The sequence below is a fragment of the Canis lupus genome, chromosome 1, assembly GCF_011100685.1.
Source record: "Canis lupus familiaris isolate Mischka breed German Shepherd chromosome 1, alternate assembly UU_Cfam_GSD_1.0, whole genome shotgun sequence".
Lineage (NCBI taxonomy): Eukaryota > Metazoa > Chordata > Mammalia > Carnivora > Canidae > Canis > Canis lupus.
In genome coordinates, this window is record NC_049222.1 from 74,651,086 (window position 1) to 74,673,767 (window position 22,682).

At 45.1% G+C, this 22,682-nt stretch overlaps 1 protein-coding gene across 1 annotated transcript in view; it reads left to right on the forward strand.

Moving 5' to 3' along the window:
- Positions 1–19,450: 19,450 nt before the first annotated feature.
- LOC111098564 overlaps positions 19,451–22,682 on the forward strand; it is a 33,400-nt gene continuing 30,168 nt past the window's right edge. The window contains exon 1 of the mRNA XM_038525505.1: positions 19,451–20,037. The gene's annotated coding sequence lies outside the window, so the exon portion shown is untranslated. The remainder of the gene's footprint in view (positions 20,038–22,682) is intronic.

A 22,682-nucleotide genomic window follows, 5' to 3' on the forward strand; every position in this document is an offset into this window, starting at 1 on the left:
AGTTTGGCAGTGTTATACCATTTTTAGAAGATTAAGAGGAGACTTGGGAGATTTAAACAATTTGCTTGCAAAGCTGGCAAGGGACAGATTCATTCTTGGAACCCATTATTTGAAAGCCTTATGGAATAGAATTCTGCAAGCTTCCCTCAAGGAAAAGTCTACAAGTTGGTCACCTGACAAGGAAAGCATCTGAGCCTTCCCTGGGCTGTGTAGCATCTTCATCTCTCTCCTGCAGATGGGTGACAACAGAGGTAACCCTTTGTAAAGAGTCACCTGGTGGGTGTTTCACTGCTGAACCAGAATGGGTCTACTAGTCCCATCTGAGGGGTCCTGGGACCATGGTTCCAGCTGTGAATGGAGATGAAAAAGAACCCCAGACAACCAGGACCTGGTGTGGTAGACCTGAATCTTATGCTGGGGACCCAAGTTTTGCTGCCAGTTGGCTACTGCTCTCCAGCCTGGCTAAGGGGGGCTGTGGGCTCCAAGTCTGGGGGTAGTTCTCACTGAGCTGATTGGAGCTGGACGCTGAATTTTTGATATTACCCCAGTTTTTTGTTTGTTTGTTTGTTTGTTTCTCTGGGTTTTCTCTTAATAATATTTCAATCCCAGCTCTTAGCTGAGGCAGGTAAAAAGATCTTTCCTGTCTCAATAGGGGGAGATGGGAGAAGTAGAGGCTGGGTGGCCTGGTGGTTCTAGGAGTCTGTTTCTTGTTATGCCTTTGATCTTATACAATGTGAGGCTCTGTCTTGTGGACTTTCTGGAAACTTTCCTCCCTTGCTTGAACTTGTGGGCCAAGTCACAGGTTGGATGTGCCAACTGGGGCTCTTCCTCCCTAGTGAGGGATGGTGAGGTCATCTACAAGTGTTTAGCGCTGTGGTCAGCAGATTTTTTCTGTAAATGGCCAGAGAGTAAATATTTTAGGCTTTGCATGTCATACAGTCTCTGTCCTACTCAACCCTGCCACTGGAGTGGGAAAGCAGACACAGATGATATACAACAAATTAGCATGGCTACGTTCCAATAAAAGTTTATTTATGAAAACAAGTGACAGGCCAGATTAGGCTCCCAGGTGTGTAGTTTGCCAACCTTGGTGGAGAAAGTGGACTGGATGGAAGAATCCTTCCACAATGTATGCATGTATCAAATCATCATCATGTACACTTTAAATATCCTACAATTTTATTTATCAATTATACCTCGATAAGTCTGGAAAAAATTTAAAAAAAAGAAGACGGAGTGGCCATAGTCTTCACATGAGTACCACTGCACAGATGGAAAAGACATCTTAGACTGGCTCAGGACTCTAGGGGACCCCAGCATTTGTGAAGCCCAGAGCTTTCTGTGCCAGCCTGCTCCATGCAGCCCTGGAGGCACGTCTGTCTAGCTCAGAAGGCTAGGGAGCCTCGTTTCAGAGCATCAAATTTCAGGAGCCATGAGCAGGAGCATGGGCCTGGATACTATAAATGACGATGTCCAGCCTGTCCAGCTTATTCTTCAGAGCTTACCAGCTGGTGTGGGACCAGGGCTGGGGCTGCATTCACAGGGTGATAAACTTTCCAGAGACATGTTTTGCCAACAGACACATCCCCAACCCATGTTGTTCCCATGTTACACTGGCCTCTCATGGTGTGGTCTTGGAAGACTTCTGGGGTTTAAATCTACTGTGGTTCAGGCCAATTCATAGACACAGGGGGGCTGTAAAGAGGTGCGGGGCATGAGCCCTGATGACCGAGGGAGCCAGGCAGGCCCAGATACCTAGCACACAAGGTAGAAGTGGGTAGGCACCCAAGAGCAGCTACGGTGTGGGCAGAGTGGAGGAGGAAGAGCTGACTTTGGCTGGGGCACTAGATTCATGGAGGACCCTAAAGGATAGGCCATATTTAGACACAGGGGGCCAAGGGGTGGTAGAGTGGGCATACTTGGCTAATAGCTAATAGGTTTCATTTGGCTTTGAGGTATTAGGGCAGATTGTATTTTCCAAAGATGATCCCGACAACATCTCCCATGCCTCATGTTCTTCTCTCCTTTCTTTGAAGTATGTGGCTGATGCCCTGTATGTAACCACTGGAATGCTGCATAAATGACGATGCCAGATTTCCAAGGCTAAGCCATAAACAGAGTTACAGTTCCCACCCTGTGAGTGGGAACACTCCCACATGGAGCCCAGAATCCCCATTAAGAAGTCTTACCCCTCCCCTGCAGAATGAAGCAGCCACTGCACATGGAGCAGCGGCACGTACACAGTCTGGCAGGCAGTCCTGCCATCCTCCAGCCCATTCAGATGAGTCCCATCTCATGGGGAAGATGATGGACATGGTGGAGTAGATGGAGGCCATCCTTGTGTGCCTCTCCTGGTTCCTGACCCACAGAGTCTGTGGCCATGCTGAAGGATTGCTGTTTCTCCCCACTGAGGTGAGGGCGGTGGTTCCAGGGACTCTGTCCCACTCTCTGGGACGTGAGTGTGGGAAAGCTGTTTGGCAAGGTTCTTCTATGACCTCGAAGCCAAGTTTAGTCTCAGGGCTGGAACATAGAACAGACAGCAGGAACTCATTGGAAGGTCAGCTGGAAGGAAGAGCTTACCTCAGGCTGTGCTTTTCTAAGAAAAGTCTGCAGCAAAATCTGCAGGACAGAGTGGTGGGCAGAGGCTGGAAAGAGTGGAGAAACTCACCGAGGCCTTTTCTGACTCATTTAGGAGACAAAGTCTCAGGCGACCATGGCTGTGAGAACTGTAAGGAGGGGCCCATGCAAGGGTCGCTGCTGCGCAAGGTTAGAGTTCCTCCCCCTCCTCCTCCTCCATGGCTCCTGGCCCCATCCGGGATAACAGAACCCAGGCAGGTGTGCTTTGGAACCTGGCTGGTACAGTTGCACGAAAGCAGGGTTTCCGTTTCCAATAGATGCAACATTCTTCACTGAACAACGGAGTAATAAAGCACAGAGTTGGTTTCTGGTGAGATGCTGCTCTATGTGGTTGGGTGGGGGACCATGAAAGAGCTGAGGTGGTATCCTAGGTGGTCATCAGGCTTTGATGCATGAGGGACACAAGGGCCAACAGCTGTGACAGATCTGGAAAGACAGGCCACAGGCTCCCTCAAAATGCTAAAGGAAGATTGGCCTGCTTTACAGCCTACCCTCATGGGATGCTGCTATGGGGTTACTGTAGGGCAGACTCGTCCCGTTGTGGATGTGTCTTTCATGGAGGTTTTGCCTGTTTTTTCCTCCACAGTCAAGACGAAGTTCATCATTCAGATGCTTTAGTATTTAAATTCATACTATGGTATAAATGATTGACACATGAGCATTTCCTGAGTGAGAATTCTGAAGCAAAGCACTGGGCCACATGAAGATATCGGACTGCTGAAAGAGGTAGAATGGGAGGCAGAGAAAAGGATGCAGGAAGTGGAGGCTGACAGTCAGAGCTCACTAAGTGCAAGCTTATGTTTAGGTCTGGGTTTGCCTACAGCTAAGGCTCTTCCCCTGACACAACCTGTTGTTAAAGGCCATTGTTGGTTCTGACTGGTTGGCTGTCAGTTCTAACTTGTCAGGCATCTATTCTGATTGGTTCAATGTCCATCCAATCAGACATGTTTTGGGCATTTCTTCTGATTGGCCGTTGTGAAGGTCACTGAAGGAGGCCAGACTCCAGCCCCAGGAATAGTTCCTGGGATCCTGGGATGGAAGAGGAACACAGGGTGGCCATTCTAGTCTTATACCTCTGGGGCTCACAGCTTTGGTTCCTGGCCACCCTCCATGTGCAACCTGTGAGTTCTCTATGACCCATTTGTTCCCAGGAGCTCCCTTCCTCACCCCTGTGGTCCTCAAAGGCACTCACCTCTCTCTCTCTCCCCTTAGTATAACCCCTATGGCAGAGCCTGTGGTATCTTACCCAAGTCCCCCGGCCTTTCATCATGCTCACATGTTCTGGAAGCTCACTTCCAGCTGCGAGTGCATGTGGACTTTGTCTTCCTCTGGCCACCACAGCCCCTGGGCCTGCTCTGGGGACAGACTGAAGTACTTGACTGTTAATGACCCCCCGGGAGCAGCCCCCAACAATGATGGAATGGATGTGGTGGGTAAATGCTCAGAATGCATTGCCTCTTGGTTGGGATATCTCAGAGGTGTGGCCTACACTGTTTCCCAAAGCTCCCTTGTAGGCATGAACCCCAGTTGCCCGCACTGATAACCTGCCAATTCCCTCCCCTACTTCACTTCTCTGCACTCCTATAGTGCCTCCTGACATCACCTCCCAAATAACTATGTGCCCTGACATCCTTACCTCAGGGTCTGTTTTAGAGGCTCCCAGATTCAGACATCCTCTCAAGGACACCATGTTTCAGGGAAACAAAAGGGAAATGATGTATAGGCAATGTCTGCTGTTTTCTGTGTGACACAACGAATTCCCATTTCCCCTCTGTATTCTCTGAAGGCAGGAGCGACCAAGGCATGGCTGCCTTCTTAGCTCTGAGGGAAAAACAGTGAAAGCCAAACACAAACTAATAACACAATAAATTAGCCTGTCCCAAAGTCAGGCCCGAAGTCAGCCAACCCTAGACATCCTCATTAGGCAAGCCGCTAAATCCTTTTGGTGTGTGTGAGTGCTTCTTACTTGGAGTTGGGATTCTAAGACCTGCAAAGTTCTGCTTCACTGAAGATCTCAGCTTAGCCACCTCAGAGGCACCTTCCCTGGTCATGTTATGCAGTGATCTGAATGTCTGTGTCACCCCCAAACTTCATATGTTGAAATCCTCACCCCACAATGTAATTAGGAGGTAAGGCCATGAAGGTGGAGCCCTCACAAATGGAATTGGTGTCCTTATAAAAGGGACCCCAGAGAACTTCCTCACCCCTTCCACTGAATGAGGACACAGTGAGAAGGTGGCCATGTGCAACCGGAAAGAGAGATCTCACAAAAACCTGACCATACTGGCACCCTAATCTTGGACTCCCAGCCTTTAAACAATTAGGAATAAATGTCTGTTGTTTATAAGCACCCTGCCCGCCCCCAAGTATGTCCTGCCTATTATTTCAGAATCTCTAATGCAAAGTTAAAAAAAAAAATCCTCCTTTCTCAGCACTAACACTTCCCTGTGGTCACGGATTTATCCCATCTTTGAAGACATTGCTTTCTCAGCTGCTAGTGTGAGGTGCTCACCCCTTCGCATCCTCAGACAGAATCTCTTTCAAGCTCTGCTCCCTCTAATGATGGGATGACATTAAAGCAAGTGCTAAGCATCTGCTGTGAACACACCTTGGCAGGTTCCTCAGGTCCCCAGCGCGGACCCTTTTCCGGCTGACATGCTGTTAACCGTGGACACAGAGCAATCACAGGCTCTGCAGAGAGGGCTGCTGCTTTGTGGAATCTTCTTTTGATGGAGACAAAGGAGATTGTCTTCAATTTGCTTCTTTAAATCTCCTGGGGGCTTTGAAGTCAGAACTAGAAGCAGTGAGGGCGGGGAAAACATAGATCTCCAAGGCTAGGGAAAACGTGCAGATCTAAACCATTCCTCCATGAATTTGGAAACCCACCTGAAAAACAGAATTGGCTTGTTTAGTAGGAATTCGGTATGTTTTCCTTTTGATGCCTCCCTTTGAGGGCATCACGTCACATCAAGGGCTCAGGAGACAGTAAAGCCAAGGTCACCCTTGTTAGGATCGAGCAGGTACTTTGGAGGGATGAGAATGTGTGCATAGAGCTCATGTCTATGCACAGCATATTATTATTATTATTTTTGCACAGCATATTATAGAAGGTTCCTTGTTGATGGTTAAGAGAGTGTTCCTCAAAGTTTTGCTCATTGCTCTTCCTTTGATTCACGAGGCAAGCTTCTCCCTCAACCCAGTTGAGACCCATTCTCTGCTTTTCCCTTTCCTTCCTCTTCTTTCTCTGTTCTTTTTCCATTTCCCCTCTGTATTCCTTTTCCAGGGCTGTCATAACAAAGGATCATAGGCTGGGTGGCTTAAACAACAGAAATTTATTTCTTATGGTTCTGGATGCTGGAAGTCCAGGATCAAGGTGTCAGCAGGGTTGATTTCTCTTGAGAGAATCCTATTGGATTAGGGTGTACCCTTGTGCCCTCATTTAACCTGAATTACCTTTAAAAATGTCTCATCTCCAAATTCGTTCTGAGGCACTGGGGATTAGGGCTTCAATATATAAATTTTGAGGAGGCACAATTCAGCCCATAATGCCCTCTTCTGTACCTCTATCCTCAGAAATGGTCTTGCTGAGTCAAGTGGCATGGGTTCAAATCTTGGTTTTACTGTTTATAAGCTAAATGACCCTGATGACTTGCTTGACCCCTTTGAGCTTCAGATTTATTATCTGTAAAATGGGAACAGTAACACTTCATGGGGGTGGTGTCAGGGTCAGAGGGGATGGTGTGTGTAGGGAGCCTGGTCCCACTAACACTGGTGGCCTCTTTTCTCCACCCTCCTCCTACTCCCTGTGCTAGGCTTAGCCAGGGTAACTGACCACCTCTGCAGAAGATGTCCCTAAATGCTTTTTGTAGGCCTTGGGCTGCAGGGTCCCCAGAAGGATCAGAAACCTAGGGTTCCTGATGAAAACCCAGCCCCACTCCCAGAGATCAGAGGTGGGACCTGGAAATCGGACTCCTCAGGTGTTTGGGATATATAACCAGGTTTTCGGACTGCTGCCCTGATGGTTACTGTTCTTTTAGATTTTACACTCAATTCCCTTTACAGGTTAGGTATATTGGTTTGAAAATTCTCAACATTAGCTTCTTCTTCTTCTTCTTTTTTTTAAACAGATCGTTAAATCAAAGATGCTTTTCCCTACTGCATATACATGTATCTTTTTGGTGGAGTCGGCTACCTGAGTTTTCCCTGGAAACTGAGAATGGACCAGGATGAGGGATCTAGATTGAATCAAGGTCTATTTGAATTGCCTTGGGACTCAGTGCTGCCCTTCCCTAGGTGCAGCTGTGTCCCCCCTCCTTGTGTCCCACGCTGTGCTGTGCAACCTTTTCTCAGCAACCCAGAGGCCTGACTCCCCACACTTGTCTCCATGCTCTTGGTCCTCTGGGCAAGCTCTGCTTGTGGCTTATGGTAGTGGTTTTCAGAGCAGAGTCAACAGGTGCAGTTTGATAACTCTGGGCCAGAAGATCCAAGTTGAAGACTATCTAAAAACATAAAGGCAAACTGAGAAGAACTAGAAGATCATACAGCAAAAATCAAGAGGTTTAGGGTGGGGATGCAGCAGGCAATTGAAGGGCAACAGCTTCCCATCTTTCATGGTGGGAATGTCAATAGGTATGTTTAAGGCTGATAACACATGAAGGTAAAGTAGCCTGTGTTATCTGAGTGTTCATTATGCCGGTCTCTGTAGTTATGAGGCTGTAGAGAGAATCAAGTGTTGTCAAAGTATGTGTATACTTAAAGATTATATAAATGTAGACACATTAGTTTCCACCAACATCCTTCCTTCTTGATGCTTGTGGTTATTCTCCACTTATCACAATAATTCAGTCCATCGAAACCTTAAAGAAGATGTAGGGGTTTGTGTAAACTCTAAAGTAAGGAGCACAGCTGCATGAATCACACTCAAAGCCAAGGGCACATGAGGGCCTGGCAGAAAGAGGCAGGTTAGTAACTGTGAAGGGAAAACCTGACCAGAATGGCAATAGTCACTTGGAAGTGAATTTTAACATCTCAGGATAAAGAGAAGTCCTTGGGAGAATTTATGAAATCTTCGAATTCTCTTATCCAACGTGACCATCCTATGACTGAACTGTGGAAGTCGAATATGAAACAAAGGATGTCGTATCCTGCTATTGTACAGTTCTGTCTGAAAAATGATTCCACAAACCCTTTATTTTTTTCACAAACCCTTTAATACTTGATTTATTCTTTACTCTTTCTAAGAACTAGTGCCCAGCTGCCATTATAACATTAAGTTTTATTAAATAAAAACCTTTATTTTATAAATTTAGTTTCAGTTTTCAAGATAATCTCCTAATCACCATTTACTGTGAAATTTTGATCTCTGTTTTAAATGGATTCACTTTAAGTGGCTTTTTTTTTGGTGCCAATTGTACTCAGATAATGACCTTCTGTCTAAGCATATGATGGAGAGGGATGATTGTAACCAACCATTTGGTTAAGATACTGGACACCTCTGTAGAATGGAGTACAGGAACAAAGACATGAGAGGGACTTTTATTTTTGATTGCATACGTTTCTGTAATGTTCTGACTCATTTCAGGATATTTTGTTTCACTGAGACACAGATGCTGTTCAAATTTTGCTTTTCTTTCATATTTGGTTAAAAAAAAAAAAACCCTCAGCGGTGTAAATGGTGAAAACAACCATGATGGGAGGTCTAACGTAGGTCCCTGGATATGAGTTTCTGGTAGATCCAATGGGTGTCCTGCCCTCATCCCCTTGACACCATTCCTGCCCTGCACGTGCTGGCAGCTTCCTACCACGGGCACCTGTGCTCTGCCTGGCCCTGCTCTGGCTGCTAGGCCCATGTGGGGGGCAGGCCTGATATGCAGGGGAGTTGTCCTGAGAAAGTCCTTATCATGATGGATGGCACTGGAAGGTAAATATCCTGGCTCCCACCTTGTGGAGGAGGCCACTTTGAGGTGCACTCTACAGCAGCCCCAGAGGTCCCCAGCAAGAACGAGCTTCCATGGCCCACAGTGGCAATCTGCTCATTAACATGCCATCTTTGGGCTCTCCTTCCTTTCCCCACTGCACTTCTGGTGCTTTCTGGGATCACCTCCCATGTTAACTTCTTATGCTTGCATCCTAGTCTGAGAGTCTGTTTTGCGGGAAGCCAGCCCAAGACAAAAGTTCTGGTGTGTATACTGGGAAGATTAACTGCCTTTCTCCTTAGAGTAGGCAAAGTCAGGTGAGGATGTTCAGAGGAAGTGAGCGTTTTTGAAAATAGAGAGAAGAATCCCTCTGGAGACAGATTCTACCCCCCACCTGCCCAGCCCTCAGGGAGTAGAGAGGCTGGCACAGTGCTTGCCTGTCCCCCTCACTCCTTTGTTGGTGGGGGCTAGTAGAATAACAGCACCAGTAGGGAAGGGCCAGAAGGTGGGTCCCTTCATTCTTTCCACCCCAGAGACAGTGTGGACCCGCTGCTGCTGGTAGCCGCCAAGAGCACAGAGCCCATGCTCCAAGACGCTGGGTCTGGGCATGATCCCTAGGCTCAGTCCTCTGGTGCGAATCTATGGTAGGATTGAGTACAGGCTACTACCCACCTTCCAGATCCAGTACTGTCCCACACAGGTGTCAAGTGTTGCTCACGTTCTTGGAAAGCCCTTCTCAAACATAATGCACAAAGGATAACATGCAAACCCAGCTACTCAGACCCTCTTTTCCTGAAGAAGCAGCAGGATTTTAGAAATTAATAGACTGTTTTGGCCTGTGACTTTTTGGACCAATAGAGTGCAGCGGAAGTACCTCTGTGCCTGTTTCTGGGCACAGTCCTTGCAAGCTCCCATTTTCTCTTAGAACGCTGTTTGGGTGCTTCTAGGTGCCTTGCTTGGTCTAGCCCAAGTTCCGAACCCACAAATCTGTGAAATCTAACAAAATGGTTGTTTAAGCCATAGGTTTGGGGCTATTTTGCAATAGATACCTGAAATCAGTATGTTAGAGCCATGACATTTAGAATCCACTCTTACTAATATTCTACAAATAGTATTCTGTAAAACAAAAAATATATTTGGAACTATAATCTCTTAAAACACAGTTTTAAAATCATTATACTTCCCAGTTGAAAATCTGCAGACTTCTAATCACTTAATGCATCTAAATCAAAATTCTCAGTTCATATGGTACATTGATTACATTAAAGGTCTCACATTTTCTTCCCTTTTTTAAAAAAAAGATTTATTATTTTAAGTGAGCAGAGGGAGAGGGAGACAAGCAGACTCCCCACTGAGCAGGGAGTCTGATGTGGGGATTGATCTCAGGATCCTGAGATCATGACCTGAGCCCAAATCAAGAGTTGGATGCTTAACTGACTGAGCCACCCAGGCACCCCTAAGGGTCCCACATTTTCATGCTTCCCAGAGTCCCTGGCCTTGATACTTCCCTCTCACAATGACTCTGGATTTGGCCACATGTCATGGACTTAATTGTGACTGCCTTCCCTCCCCTCCAATTCCTATGTTGAAGTCTTAACCCCTAGTACCTCAGAATGTGATTGTATTTAAAGACATGGCCTTTAAAAAGGTAAGTTAAAAATGAGGTCATTATGGTGGGCCCTAATCCGATAGCCTGGTGTCCTTATGAGAAGAATAAATTAGGACCTCGACATGTATGGAGGGAAGATCATGTGAAGATACAGGGTGAAGACAGCCATCCACAAGCCAAGGAGAGAGGATTCAGAAGAAACAACTGTGCCAACACCGTGATCTTAGACGTCTAGTGTCCCGAATAATGAGGAAATCTATTTCTGCTGTTTAAATCACCCAGTCTGTGGTACTCTGTTCTGGTAGCCCTAGCACACTAATACACCATGTGACTTGCTTTCACCAATTAGATAGTGGCAATCTACATGCAAGCAGAATACTGAAAAAATTGTGAGTTTCTGCTTCTCTTTTGACCCTGGATATTGCTAAGAGAACATACCGAGGCTAGCCCCCTGGAAGGATGTGAGAGACACATGGAGGAGCCAAGACCTCCCAGTTGCAGCCAATCTGGACCAACCAGCCCACAGCCAACCTGTCTGCACACACATGAGGCAAGTCCAGCTAAAACAACCTTGTCTGCTCAGATCAGTAGAATCACCCAGATGACCCAATGATTTGTGAGAAATGATAAGTGGATGGTGTTTGGAAGCACAGTGTTGGGGTGGTTTGTTACACAGCCTGACTGTGGCCATAGGTAATTGACAGGCCCTATTCAAGGCCTTCCACAGTGTGGTTATGTCCCCTCACCACCCCTCCACTGCCTTTACCATCAGAACACAATTTAAAGCAAAGCCTTGTTAGTATGTATGTACTTTTACAGTGTCACCCATTGCTGAGATGGTTCTCTGACTGGCCAACCCAACGTGTCACCCCTGTGTTGGCTTCTAGAAACATCTTACTTAGTATTCAAACCTAAATCTGCTTTCCTCTAGGCATCCCCTCCTATCCTTCTGCATTAGTTTCCTATTGCTGCTGTGACCAGTTACCACAAATGTAGTGGCTTAAAACCACACAAACTCATTCTCTCTCAGTTCTAGAGGCCCAAAGTCTAAACTCAAGATGCTAGCAAGGCTGTGTTCTTTTGAGAGGTTTTGGGAGGCTAGTCCATTCCCTGGTTTTTCCAGCTTCTTAAGGCCACCACATCCCTCAGTCTGTGGCCCCTACTTGTGTGTCCTAACACATTCCTCTACCTTCTGCTTCAGTCCTCACCTTTTTCTGATTCTCTTGCCACCCTCTTTTAAGGATCCTTGTAATGACACTGGGCTCACTTGGATAATCCAGGATAATCTCCCCACATCCAAGATCCTTAATCCCACCTTCAAAGTCCCTTTTGCCATATAAAGTAACATAGCTATAGGTGTCAGGGTTAGGATGTGGATATATTTGGGGGCCTTTACCCAGCCTACCTATTTTTCTGCCAGAGAGCAATGCTCTGTCCTCCGAACATTCTCTAAATCTGAAAATAATTCCTAATGTTGTACTTGATAAGGAGATTGTTTAGAAGTCTGTATCTACTACTAGACAGTGAACTCCACAAGAAAAGATTATTTTGTGCGTTGTTTTTGAATCAGTAATACTTAGCCTAGACTCTGACACAGGGTAGGACTTCAGAAAAGATTTCTAGATATTTAATAGTCATGTAACCTATAGCCTCCTTGTAATTGCGTATCAGAAGCAAGTGTAGGAGTGTCTGTAAATAGATGTACATAGACACACACAATATATTTGAATATAGTATTTTTGAGGGAATGAGTAGGAGAAGCTTGTATTGAGTGAATAATATGGATTTATTTTTAATCACCAAGTAGGATCAAAGAAGATTTTGCTAATGCATTTATTTTATACTTCCATTTTTTTCCATCTTAGAGCAACTCAGACCACACACCCACACACAGTGAATTCTCCCATGCACTTCCCATAGCATCCCTGGGGAGGAAACAAATGCTTTCATCCTCTTTACTGGAAGCGTGGGAAATGAGGCCCAAGGCCGCTGGAAGGCTGGACAAGTTGTGGAGGTGTGAATAAAGAGCAGGTGGCTGCCTGCCAGCCTGAGCTTGCCCTGTTGGCCAACAACAAGAGTGCATGCAGGTGTACATCATTACCACCACCCCATCCTCATTTGCATCATAGCTTTGGGAGGAATTATGCCTTTAACTGGAAATTTGCCATGCTTGGTCCTCATTCACCCGGTGAGGGGATGAAAAATCAAAGAGAAGATGTTCTATGTCTTGCAGCTAGATGGGAAGAAGGGTGTGTGTGCGTGCGTGTGTGTGCGCGTGTGCTCATGCACACACAGAGCATGCAAAGAAAATAAGAATTTGTTTTCCTCAAATTTATTAGAATTTGTTATCTAACAGAAGAACATCTGGCAATTACAAAATGAAAGCTTCCATATGTTAAATTCTCCATGAAGAAGAATATGCCTATAAAGTTTGAGAAAAGGAAGCACTGGCTTCACTCAAACTTCTCAGGCCAACTGCCCAATGGTTCCGGAGTATCTCAACATCATGGCGGGCCCTGTTGTGCTACATATTTCAGCACGATGATGGTGGGTGTCACGAAACAAGGGCAGGATGGGGAAGAAGATGGGCTCATTTTTAGCTGTTCTGGGGTCACTGAAATGAAGCTAAGGCTCAGAGAAACCAGCTGGTCCCTGAGGGAGGGGTGAGGCCACTGCAGCACCCCTTCCAATTTCTTTAGTTTTGGAGGGCTTTTCCACATTGGACAATCCTTATCAGCCATCTTACCTAAGAAGGTGGTTTACAACTCAGTGATGATCCCTGCCATTGCAGCAGAGATCTGCCCTCACGTCATTCACTCCTAGTGAAGACCATCTTTAAGGTAGACCAGGCAGGAAGCGTTGCTCCAACTTTCTAAACAAGGGCCCAGAGTTCCTTTCTTCTCTATATTCACTTCCTGGCTGATCCAGTAAAGTGACCAGTCCACAGGGCAAAAGGCTAGTTCACCTGCTTACTTCTCATAGTCATTTAGATTTCTAAGTGGCATCTTATATGGCCAAAATAGAATTCTTGATTTCCAGCTTCCAATCTGCCTCTCCTAGGCTCCCCGCCTCAGTTAATGGCCTCACCGCCCACCTGATTCAAGTTCTTTCTTTCCTATATCCCTACCCCACTCCCAGTAGTCACAGACTCAATTTATTAGCAAATAGATTCAATGCTATGTGTAAAATACATGTCAAAATGGTCCACTTGCCTGCATCTTTACTGCTTTTGCCTTGATCACCATCAGCTCACTCAGAAAGTACTATAATGGCCCTCTAACTGGTCTTAGTGCTCTCATTCCATTCTCCACACAGAAGTCAGAGAAGTTATTTAAAAATATGAATCAGATGGTGTACCTTCCCCAATAAAAACCCTGTAGTGGCTTCCCACCATACTTTAGAGCATGATCCAACCATGGCCCATGAGGTGGTGGCTGATCAGACCTTGCTCCCCTCCTGTCCTCTCTTATGCCTCTCTCCTTCTTCCTTCTGCTTCAGCCATACTTAGCATTCTCTTGATTCTCTCCTTGTTCACCCCCTCACCTTTCCCAGTGCATCTGCAGTTTGTGCTTTTCTGCCTGGACCTCTCCACCTTCAGATCCTTACAGGGTCACCTCTTCCAGATTTCATTTCAAATGCAGTCCCCTTGGATTTTGTGGCTTCCCCATCCTAAATGCCTCCCTCATCACATTTCCAGTTCCCCGGAGGCTGACTCCCCAGCTGAAACAGAAGTCCATGTATGCAACAGGGGCTTTGGCTCCTTGACCTCTGCATTCCAAGAAAGTACCATGGTGCCCGCACACACAAGATGCTCAATTAGTATCTGATGAAAGATGAATGTAGACAGGTCACCACCCTCTCTGCAACACCACACCACAGCTTGTAGTGTCAGTTGATTCGGAGATGGAATCAGGCGCATCACTGAGGTGGCATGGTGGAAGAAAGATCCTAGATGGGTCTCAAGAGTCAGAAGACATAGGTTCAAATTATGGGCCTACCTTTGGCTGCCATGTAGAAGCCACTTATTTGCTCTGAGCTGCAGATTCCTCATCTATGCAATGGAGTTAATGCTTTATTTCAGGTTGTTGCTGGGTAGATTAAATAAGGTCATACATGTGACAGTCCTGGATACACAACAAATGGTCTTGATGCATTTTCTATCTCCTTGACTTATCTGTTCAGAACATAAAGCTAACAAAGTGAGAGCATCATGAATTTAATGTCTCACAAGCTGGTTGCAACCGACTTCTTGGCCTCAGACCTAAACTGGTCATCTTTCATGTTTAAAAGCCATCTGAAAGTGTATGGTCACATGGCACCAGGTCTACCTGGCAACACAGGTAACCATGATCTCCACTGAGTGGCTGTGCATACGTGAGACCTAGCAAAAGGGACATGGGTGATGAACAAGATGGAGTTTTATCAGAGGAAAGGGGAAAATGAAGTGGTGTTTACTGAGCAACTATTCCTTACAGTTGATCCAAACACAGAATTTCAACTGTCACAGCAATTTGAGGAGGGGGCATCACTGTCCTCACTTTACAGTGAGAGGACTGAGGTTGAGGGCAATTGTGCAAAGAATATGCATGCTTTTAAGGTTTTTGCTGCAAAATTTGTTCTAAATTACATTATGACCAGTGGTGAATCTTACCACACTCTTGCAGAATTCATTGGGGGTAAGGAGGTACAGTTTATATGTACTTCTGATTGATTTAATTAATTTAATGTGGCATTAGCAGTAGGTTAATATAGCAAGTAGTTATAAAATCTCCTGTTCTTCCAAGTTTAAACTATGTTGTCTTGAGCAATCTCTAGCAACCCTAACCCATGAGAACATGTGTAAGTGGCTGAAGCACTTGCCTGTAACAACTGTGGCAAGCTTATTAGCAATGTGCTAAGCAAGTCCTCCAGTGTGAAGTACACCTAATCTGTGACCTTTGTGATCATATCTGGCCTTGTTCACCTATAAATGATTGTGACTAAAAATAAAGTAAGTAAAACTGAGCAAGTATACCCTGACACCTCCCTAGCTACCTTTGCTGCTTTGATGCTGTCTATCTAGATAACCTTGCATCTGGCTTAACTGGATCCCAATTGCAGTCTGCCATCAAGGCATGTGGTGGCTGTCCTTCAGCCCTGTGCAGCATAGACAGCTTTGGACATAACTGGCTTCAGTTTCACACTGATGCAGGCAGACATAGGGGTCAACAGCACTAATAGGCTTGGAAATCTGTCCTGTTCCTCTCTCAACCTCCCATTTTAGCCCTACAAAGTGTAGCCTGCCAGTATGGGAGGAGACCATAAACTTTTTCAGTTCTACACAACCATCAAATTTGGTAGTGCCTTTGGTTGCTCTTCTTGGCTCCAAGTTACAGAGGGTTTTTCTATTTCTTCCTCAAGCCCAACTGGAAAAAAGTTTGATAGATATGGAGCCTGGAAAGAACATGTCCAAACTGTCTATTTTGCCTTCTTACTGGTCACAGGAGACCATTTTCACAAGTGGAGGGCTGGTTTTCCTCTGCTTCAATGGCAGTCTCCAGAACCAGTGACACCTCTGAGTTGGTAACTTTCAATGGTTCTTAAGTGGAATGACAGATCTGCTTTCCTCATCAGTCTCTAGGTTGATTTTCCATTCTTAGACAGTCTCTAGTTCCTTGGTTGATCTTGCCAAAGAAAGCATATTGCCTGCTAACCACTGTTATCTAGCAATTCCTCAGATGTGATTCTGGGAGCAAGATTCACTTTTATAAGTTGTTTGGAAATGCTTTTAAGCACTGTCACTTACAGAATCCCAAAGTGAATCTTCAAAATGTAGTTCTTTTATTAATTCAAAAATTTCTCTTCTGAGCTTGCCACAAAGGGTAGGTTCCACATAAGAATGTGTCCTCATGCACCTATGCCCCGATGTCACACTGCTGGTGATGGCCATGGGCATTGACAGCCTCAGGGTTCCCACAGTGAGGCACAGCATGGCTTCCCCACATCTAAGTGTAAATTACCTTTATGTTGAAGTTGTTAGCATCATAAAGCTGCTTTAAACCATTGTGCCCTCCTGTTTCAGATCTCAGTGTACCCTGTTGTGAAGGTACGTGCAAGCTGGCATGAGCAAGGCTTTGGATGATCTACCTTGACGCATTCTCAGAAAGAGTTCTCCCTCCTCACAAAGCCTCACCACATGGATGACTCACTTAAGTGTCTCAAACGCTTGCTTCAGACACACAACGTGTTCAGGTTTTACAGTTTTTGTGATGCTCACCTCCATCTAAGTAACTTCACGGGGGAGCTTCCAGCCTCTCTCTTTGCCCACTCAGTTTCCATTTCCTTGTCTGGAGCCTCAGGGACCACTTCAAATTTCCCTTGTCCCAATAATCTTCCAAAGTTACAGATTTGCTGAAGAGCAGCTCCATCACCCATCTTCATCTGAGCATTTTCCTTCTGTCAATTTCCCCTGAAACTACTGTTGAGATGTCTTTCTCCCTGCATTGGAGGTTCTTGAGAGCACTTCTGTGAGAAAGAATGTTGTTTTCATGCTTGGGAGGGCAATTACCTGACAAGGCCCCTCAGGGTGGGATTAGGGGAGAGCATGTCAAATTATGCTGAGATTAGAATCTTAAATATTTACTAAATTTTTCCCAGAGGCAATCTCTTTGGTCATTTTTCCTCTCTCTTTGTTTATTTCTTCCTTTTTATTCTTTGTCTCTGGTGAAACTATAAATTCTGAACCACCAATGCTGGATGTATCTAATGTTTCCACTCCCAAAATGGGAGAAACCTTTGTTTTACAAAAACATCTACAAAGCGCTATTTACAGATCAGTTATCTTAACATTATCATTTTTGCGACAGTTTTTCTGTTTGTTGCTTCTAAGTTTACTAATTAATAGTGAGAATACTGATGTTATGTGCTGATGAATTTTTGCTGGAAAATTTTTTGAGGAAAATGCACACAAGGACTGGATCTAGAACTTGAACTGGAAAAGTGGCAAAGACTGAACAGTACCCAGAATTCAGTTACTCCATCTCATGAGCTCCCACCATCTCCTCTCAAGATCCTTGTAGCTTTCTGTGTGTTCTGCTTTATTACACTGCATTTGTGGACAGATTTGCTCCCTCAATTACTTTAATTTTCAGGTGACTATCATTATCTCTGATTTTCCCAATTTGAATTACAGAGAAAGAAAGTAGGCTCAGTCCAGTTCCTCTTAGGGTAGGCCATGTCATATTTGCTGGCAAGTTAATGCATTGGGTGCTCTTGGGTTAACTGTTTATTTCTAATCCAATCTGCAAAGACTAGATGGTAAAGGGGCCAAGTGCTGTAAAATTAGGTTGAAGGGGCTGTGGATAGAGGAGTTTTCCATACAAAGGTTCTAGGTGGATAGAAATTTAATAACGTGGAATAACAGTTTCATCAAGAGCCTGGATCAATGAGGAAAGGAAAAAAAAGTATGTATTATGTATACATTTATAAAGATAAAAGGTAAATTACGCTTTAAGAAATCAAAAACATGAAAATCATGTCTTAAAATGTATAACTGCTAGTCTTCAGGGAGAACTATTGAAAGAATAATGTAATTTCTAATTTCTTATCTTAGGCCTGGAGCAAACATTTCAAGAAACATAACAGTTAACACAGAGCAGGGCTAATAGAACGTGTTGCAAACAGAGCTTTGTTTTAGTTTATTGCTTAACTAAAAACCAATCCTCTTTTTACCAGTACAAGTGGACTTACTAATGCCTTTAAATCTAATTAGACCAGAGAACTAAAGATCAGAAACCCTAGAATCTTTGACATCAGTTTTGGCTATGATTTTTAGGATTTGACATTAAAAGCAAAGGCAACAAGCGCAAAAACAAGCAAGTGAGACTACACTAAAAAAAAACAAAACAAACTAACAAAAACTTTTGCACAGTAAAGGAAATAATCAACACATTGAAAAGGCAACCTAAAGAATGGGAAAAAATATTTGCAAGTCATATCTGATAAGAAGTTAATATCTAAAATATATAAAGAAGACATACAACTCAATAGAAAAGAAACAGATTTAAAGATGGGAAGCAGTGTTGAATATACATTTTTCCAAAGAAGACATACAAAGAGCCAACAGGTACATGGAAAGGCGTTCAACATCACTAATCATTAGGGAAATGCAAATCAGAACCACAACGAGATAGCACCTCACACTCTTTAGAATTGCTATTAAGAAAAAGATGAGAAATAGTAAATGTTGGCAAAGATATGGAGAAAAGTCAATCCTTGGGGGCTGCTGGTGGGGATATAAAATGGTGCAGCCACTACAGAAAATGGTATGGAGGTTCCCTCCAAAATTAAAAATAGAATTCCTATTATGATCCAGCAATTCTTTTTTTTTAAATTTTTTTAAATGTATTTATGATAGTCACACACACACACACACACACACACACACACAGAGGCAGAGACATAGGCAAAGGGAGAAGCAGGCTCCATGCACCGGGAGCCTGATGTGGGACTCCATCCCGGGTTTCCAGGATCGCGCCCTGGGCCAAAGGCAGGCGCTAAACCGCTGCGCCACCCAGGGATCCCCATGATCCAGCAATTCTATTTTTGAGTGTTTATCTGAAAGAAACTGAATCACTAGCTCAAAAAGACATCTGCACTCTCATGTTTACTGCAGCATTGTTTACAATACCCAAGACTGGATACAACCTAAGTGTGCATTGACTTATGAATAGATAAAGATGCGGTATATATACACAATGGAGTATTATTCAGTCATAAAAGGAAGGCAATCCCACCATTTGCAACAGCACGGATGGAATTATGCTAACTGAAATGAATCAGACAGAGAAAGGCAAATATTGTGTGATCTTCCTTAGATACAGAGAACAGATTGGTGGTTGTGGGGGGGCTGGGGAGAGGGTGGGTGAAAGGTACAGACTTCCAGTTATAAGATGAGTAAGTCCAGGGATATAATGTTCAGCATGGTGGCTACAGTTAACACTGCTATATGGCATATTTGAAAGTTGCGAAGGAAAACTTAAAAGTTCTCATCACAAGGGAAGAAAAATTGTAATTGGATGCTAAGTAGACTTACTGTGGTGAACATACCAAACCATTACGTAATACACCTAGGACGAATACCTGTTATATGCCAATTGTATTTCAATTAAGAAAATTAAAATAATAATAGTTATAAAAAGAACCCCCCCCCCCCAAAAAAAAAAAAAAAAGAAAACCCAGAACAAACTCAAGGAACCCAACCTTACGGTTCTGCTCCTCTGTTCTAAATTCTGGGGAACAAGAAGAGTCAGGGATCCCCCAGGGCAGGACAGGTGTCCGTGGAGTATTTGAGGCCCTGTGCAGGCAAGACGGCTCCGGGGTGTGACGCCGGGGCCTGCAGTGCCGCAGACACAGTGTCACGAAGACAACGCCGAGCGCAGAGCGGGACAAGGGCAAGGCTGCCTTCATCCCAGAACCGCCCATGGGACACGCGGGGCCCGTCCCTTCTGGTACCTTTGACGTCGGTGGCGTGGGCCCCTCGTCAGGTGGCTAAACACACCCGCGGCCCCAGAGTCAGAGACGCCGAAGGAGGCTGGGTGGGAGGAGCAGCCGCGCTAGGCCGGCCGTGGCCTGCGGGCGGCGAGGTTCTAAGCCGGCACGAGGGTGTCGGCAACACGCGCGTATTCTCTCCCTCCCTCCCTCCCTCCAAATCTCCCACAAACCTCTGGTCTTCCGCTCTGACCGGAAGTGCGTGAGGACGGGGATTCTGGGAATTCTGGGACTCAGCCGGCGCCGGCCCCCGGCGTGGATTCCCTTCGCGGATTCTTGTCACGATAGTTACAGTCCCTCGAGGAACTGATGACTGCTAATTTTCCCGCTGGAAGCTGGTAGAAGCAGGTAGGTTCCCTAATGGGTTCCCTCTGATTCTGGACAATTTCCCCTTGCCCGCTTTTTCACTGAGCCACTTCAGGCGTCCTGGCTTTCGGCAAGGGTCTCTTTCAGGACTCCAGGCCTTGTTCCCTTGCATGTGGCTGTGATCCCCTGAGGCTCTGTGTCCCTGACATCAGCATTTACCTCCATTCCAGTGTAGCCTCACCTATGAAATTTGCTCTATTTGAAGCTTACAGGTGTTTTTTATTGGGGGGGGGGTTGGAGGGGGGATGTTGGTGGAGACAGGATGGAGATGTCCTTTACTCTCTTGTGAGCACAACAGGGCATTTAAAATTGTGTTTGATGAATTCATCCAGTATTTGGGTGTTGGATGATGGGCCAGTATTTCAGAATATCTGTTCCAGCTGCTGGCAGTCCCTTAGATGATGTAGATAAAGCATCCAGTGTAGTAAATGCCACATGATAGAACATTTATTTATTATTTACATAGCTATTGCAGTGTGTTGGGTAGCAGGGATATCATGATAAACGAACAGGTATACTCTTTGCCCTTCTGGAGACTCTATTCCAGTCTGGTATGGAGGGAGAGTAAATAAATTGGCAGGCAAGTGAAATAATTGCTAATGGGATATGCGTCATAAAGGAATTGAATGAGAGATTCAGAGATACATAAATATATAAATACTTATAGCAACATAGATGAAGATATAAAAAATAGAAATATATAGCAATCCTTCCCTCACTCCTAACAACGGGGCAAAAGTGCAAAGAAAAGTAACACAGGAGAGAAATTATAGATGAGAACAGCCTGGAAGACTAGGTGAGGTCACTCTTGTCTATCTGGTTCTGAAGAGTCTGAGTCCTAACCCATTAGTTTGGCAGGAAGTTTAGTCTTTTCTTGAGGCCATTTCTCCCCTGATTTTCTCAGAATCTCACATCATGTCCCTGTCTCCTAATTTTTTAAGAATCACATTTGCTGGTGGATCAGGTGCACCATGTTCCTCTGGAGGCCTGAGTCTGCTGCTGGTTGTTAAGGGTGTTTTTGCTGTGGCTGGCATGAATGAGGATTGGCAGGCCCAGAGGTGGTGGGATTAAGAAGTTGTAGCTCCTCCCTAGTTCTGCTGTGACAAAGTAAAGAGAATATGTCACCTCCTGTGGTTCATTCAGTCTTTAAACTGTGTGTGTGTGTGTGTGTGTGTGTGTGAGAGAGAGAGAGAGAGAGAGAGAGAGAGCGAGAATGGGAAGAGAGGGCCAGGGAGAGTGAGCGAGCTGGGTGCTCAGTGTTGCTGGTGATTTGCTTGTCTCCATGGCTGTGCTCAGCAGATTGGGAGGCTGGGCTTGGTGCTGGGGTCAATGATACCCTGACAGGGCTGCTGGTCTGAGCCTCCCACTGACCATCCCTCTCTCAGTGAACTAGCAGAGTTCACTAGTGTGAGGCTGGTGTCCTGACCAGCTCCAGTCCTTCCTTAGAAAGTGGAAGAATATTCCTTCCCTCTGCATTATGTTTAAGGGCAAGTGGTCTAGATCCCAAGGATTTCAGCTCCTTGGTCTAATGACTGATGTTCTCCACAAGTGATACATGCACATTATAAAAAATTAACATGATGTTTTAAAACTACAAAATGAAGGTGATAAACCACACTAAATCCAGCTATCCCCAGCACACCTGTATTAATATTTCCTGAACACCAAAAATAGATACATTTCTGTGCATCTGCATGGGTGTGCACACACATACATACAGAAGCAATTTCAGAAGAGTGGACTTATACCACACATAGTATTTTTTTTTAATTTTATTTATTTATTCATGACAGACAGAGAGAGACACAGGCAGAGGGAGAAGCAGGCTCCGTGCTGGGAGCCCGACGTGGGACTCCATCCCGGGTCTCCAGGATCACACCCCAGGCTGAAGGCGGTGCCAAACCGCTGGGCCACCGGGGCTACCCAGACACACATAGTATTTTTAAAAACAAGATTTGTTAAATTTAATATTATTGAAGTTACTATAAAAGGCAGCCGAAATGAAACTGAGGGAAATGCTCAGATAAATGTTTTTCTATCACAGGAGTTCTTTAAAGCTTTTAAACAATTCTTTTAAAGTTGCAGTTCTCTTTTAAAAGATTTTATTTATTTATTTAAGATAAAGAGTGAGAGAGAGTGAGCAGGAGCGGGGATGGGGTGGAGGGAGAGAGAAGCAGACTCCCTGCCGAGAAGGGAGCCCCACGTGGGACTCGATCCCAGGACCCTGAGATCGTGACAGGAGCCGAAGGCAGACTTAACTGACTGAGCCACCCAGGTGCCCCTTGAGTTGCAGTTCTTTAAAAATGATGAGGTATTTACACGTGCAAGAAGTATAAATAATATAACCAAAACTCTTTCCACTGCCACCACTCAGCTAGAAAGGGGGAATTTTACAGTGGTTTAAATTCACCCACTGCTCACTGGCTGGACTCCATGGGCTGCAAAAGGTTCTGGCATCAGCTGGTTTGCGGACCTGGAGGTCCCTCCAAAGGTCCCCAGTGTGGGTCTCAGAGCCTCAGCCCTCACGGTGCCCGGCCTTCTTTCAGCCAGGTGCATGGCCAGCCAGGTGTGCTACTGACTTGTCTTCTGGGTTCCCAGGGCACTGCCTGTTCCTTATAAATGTCAGC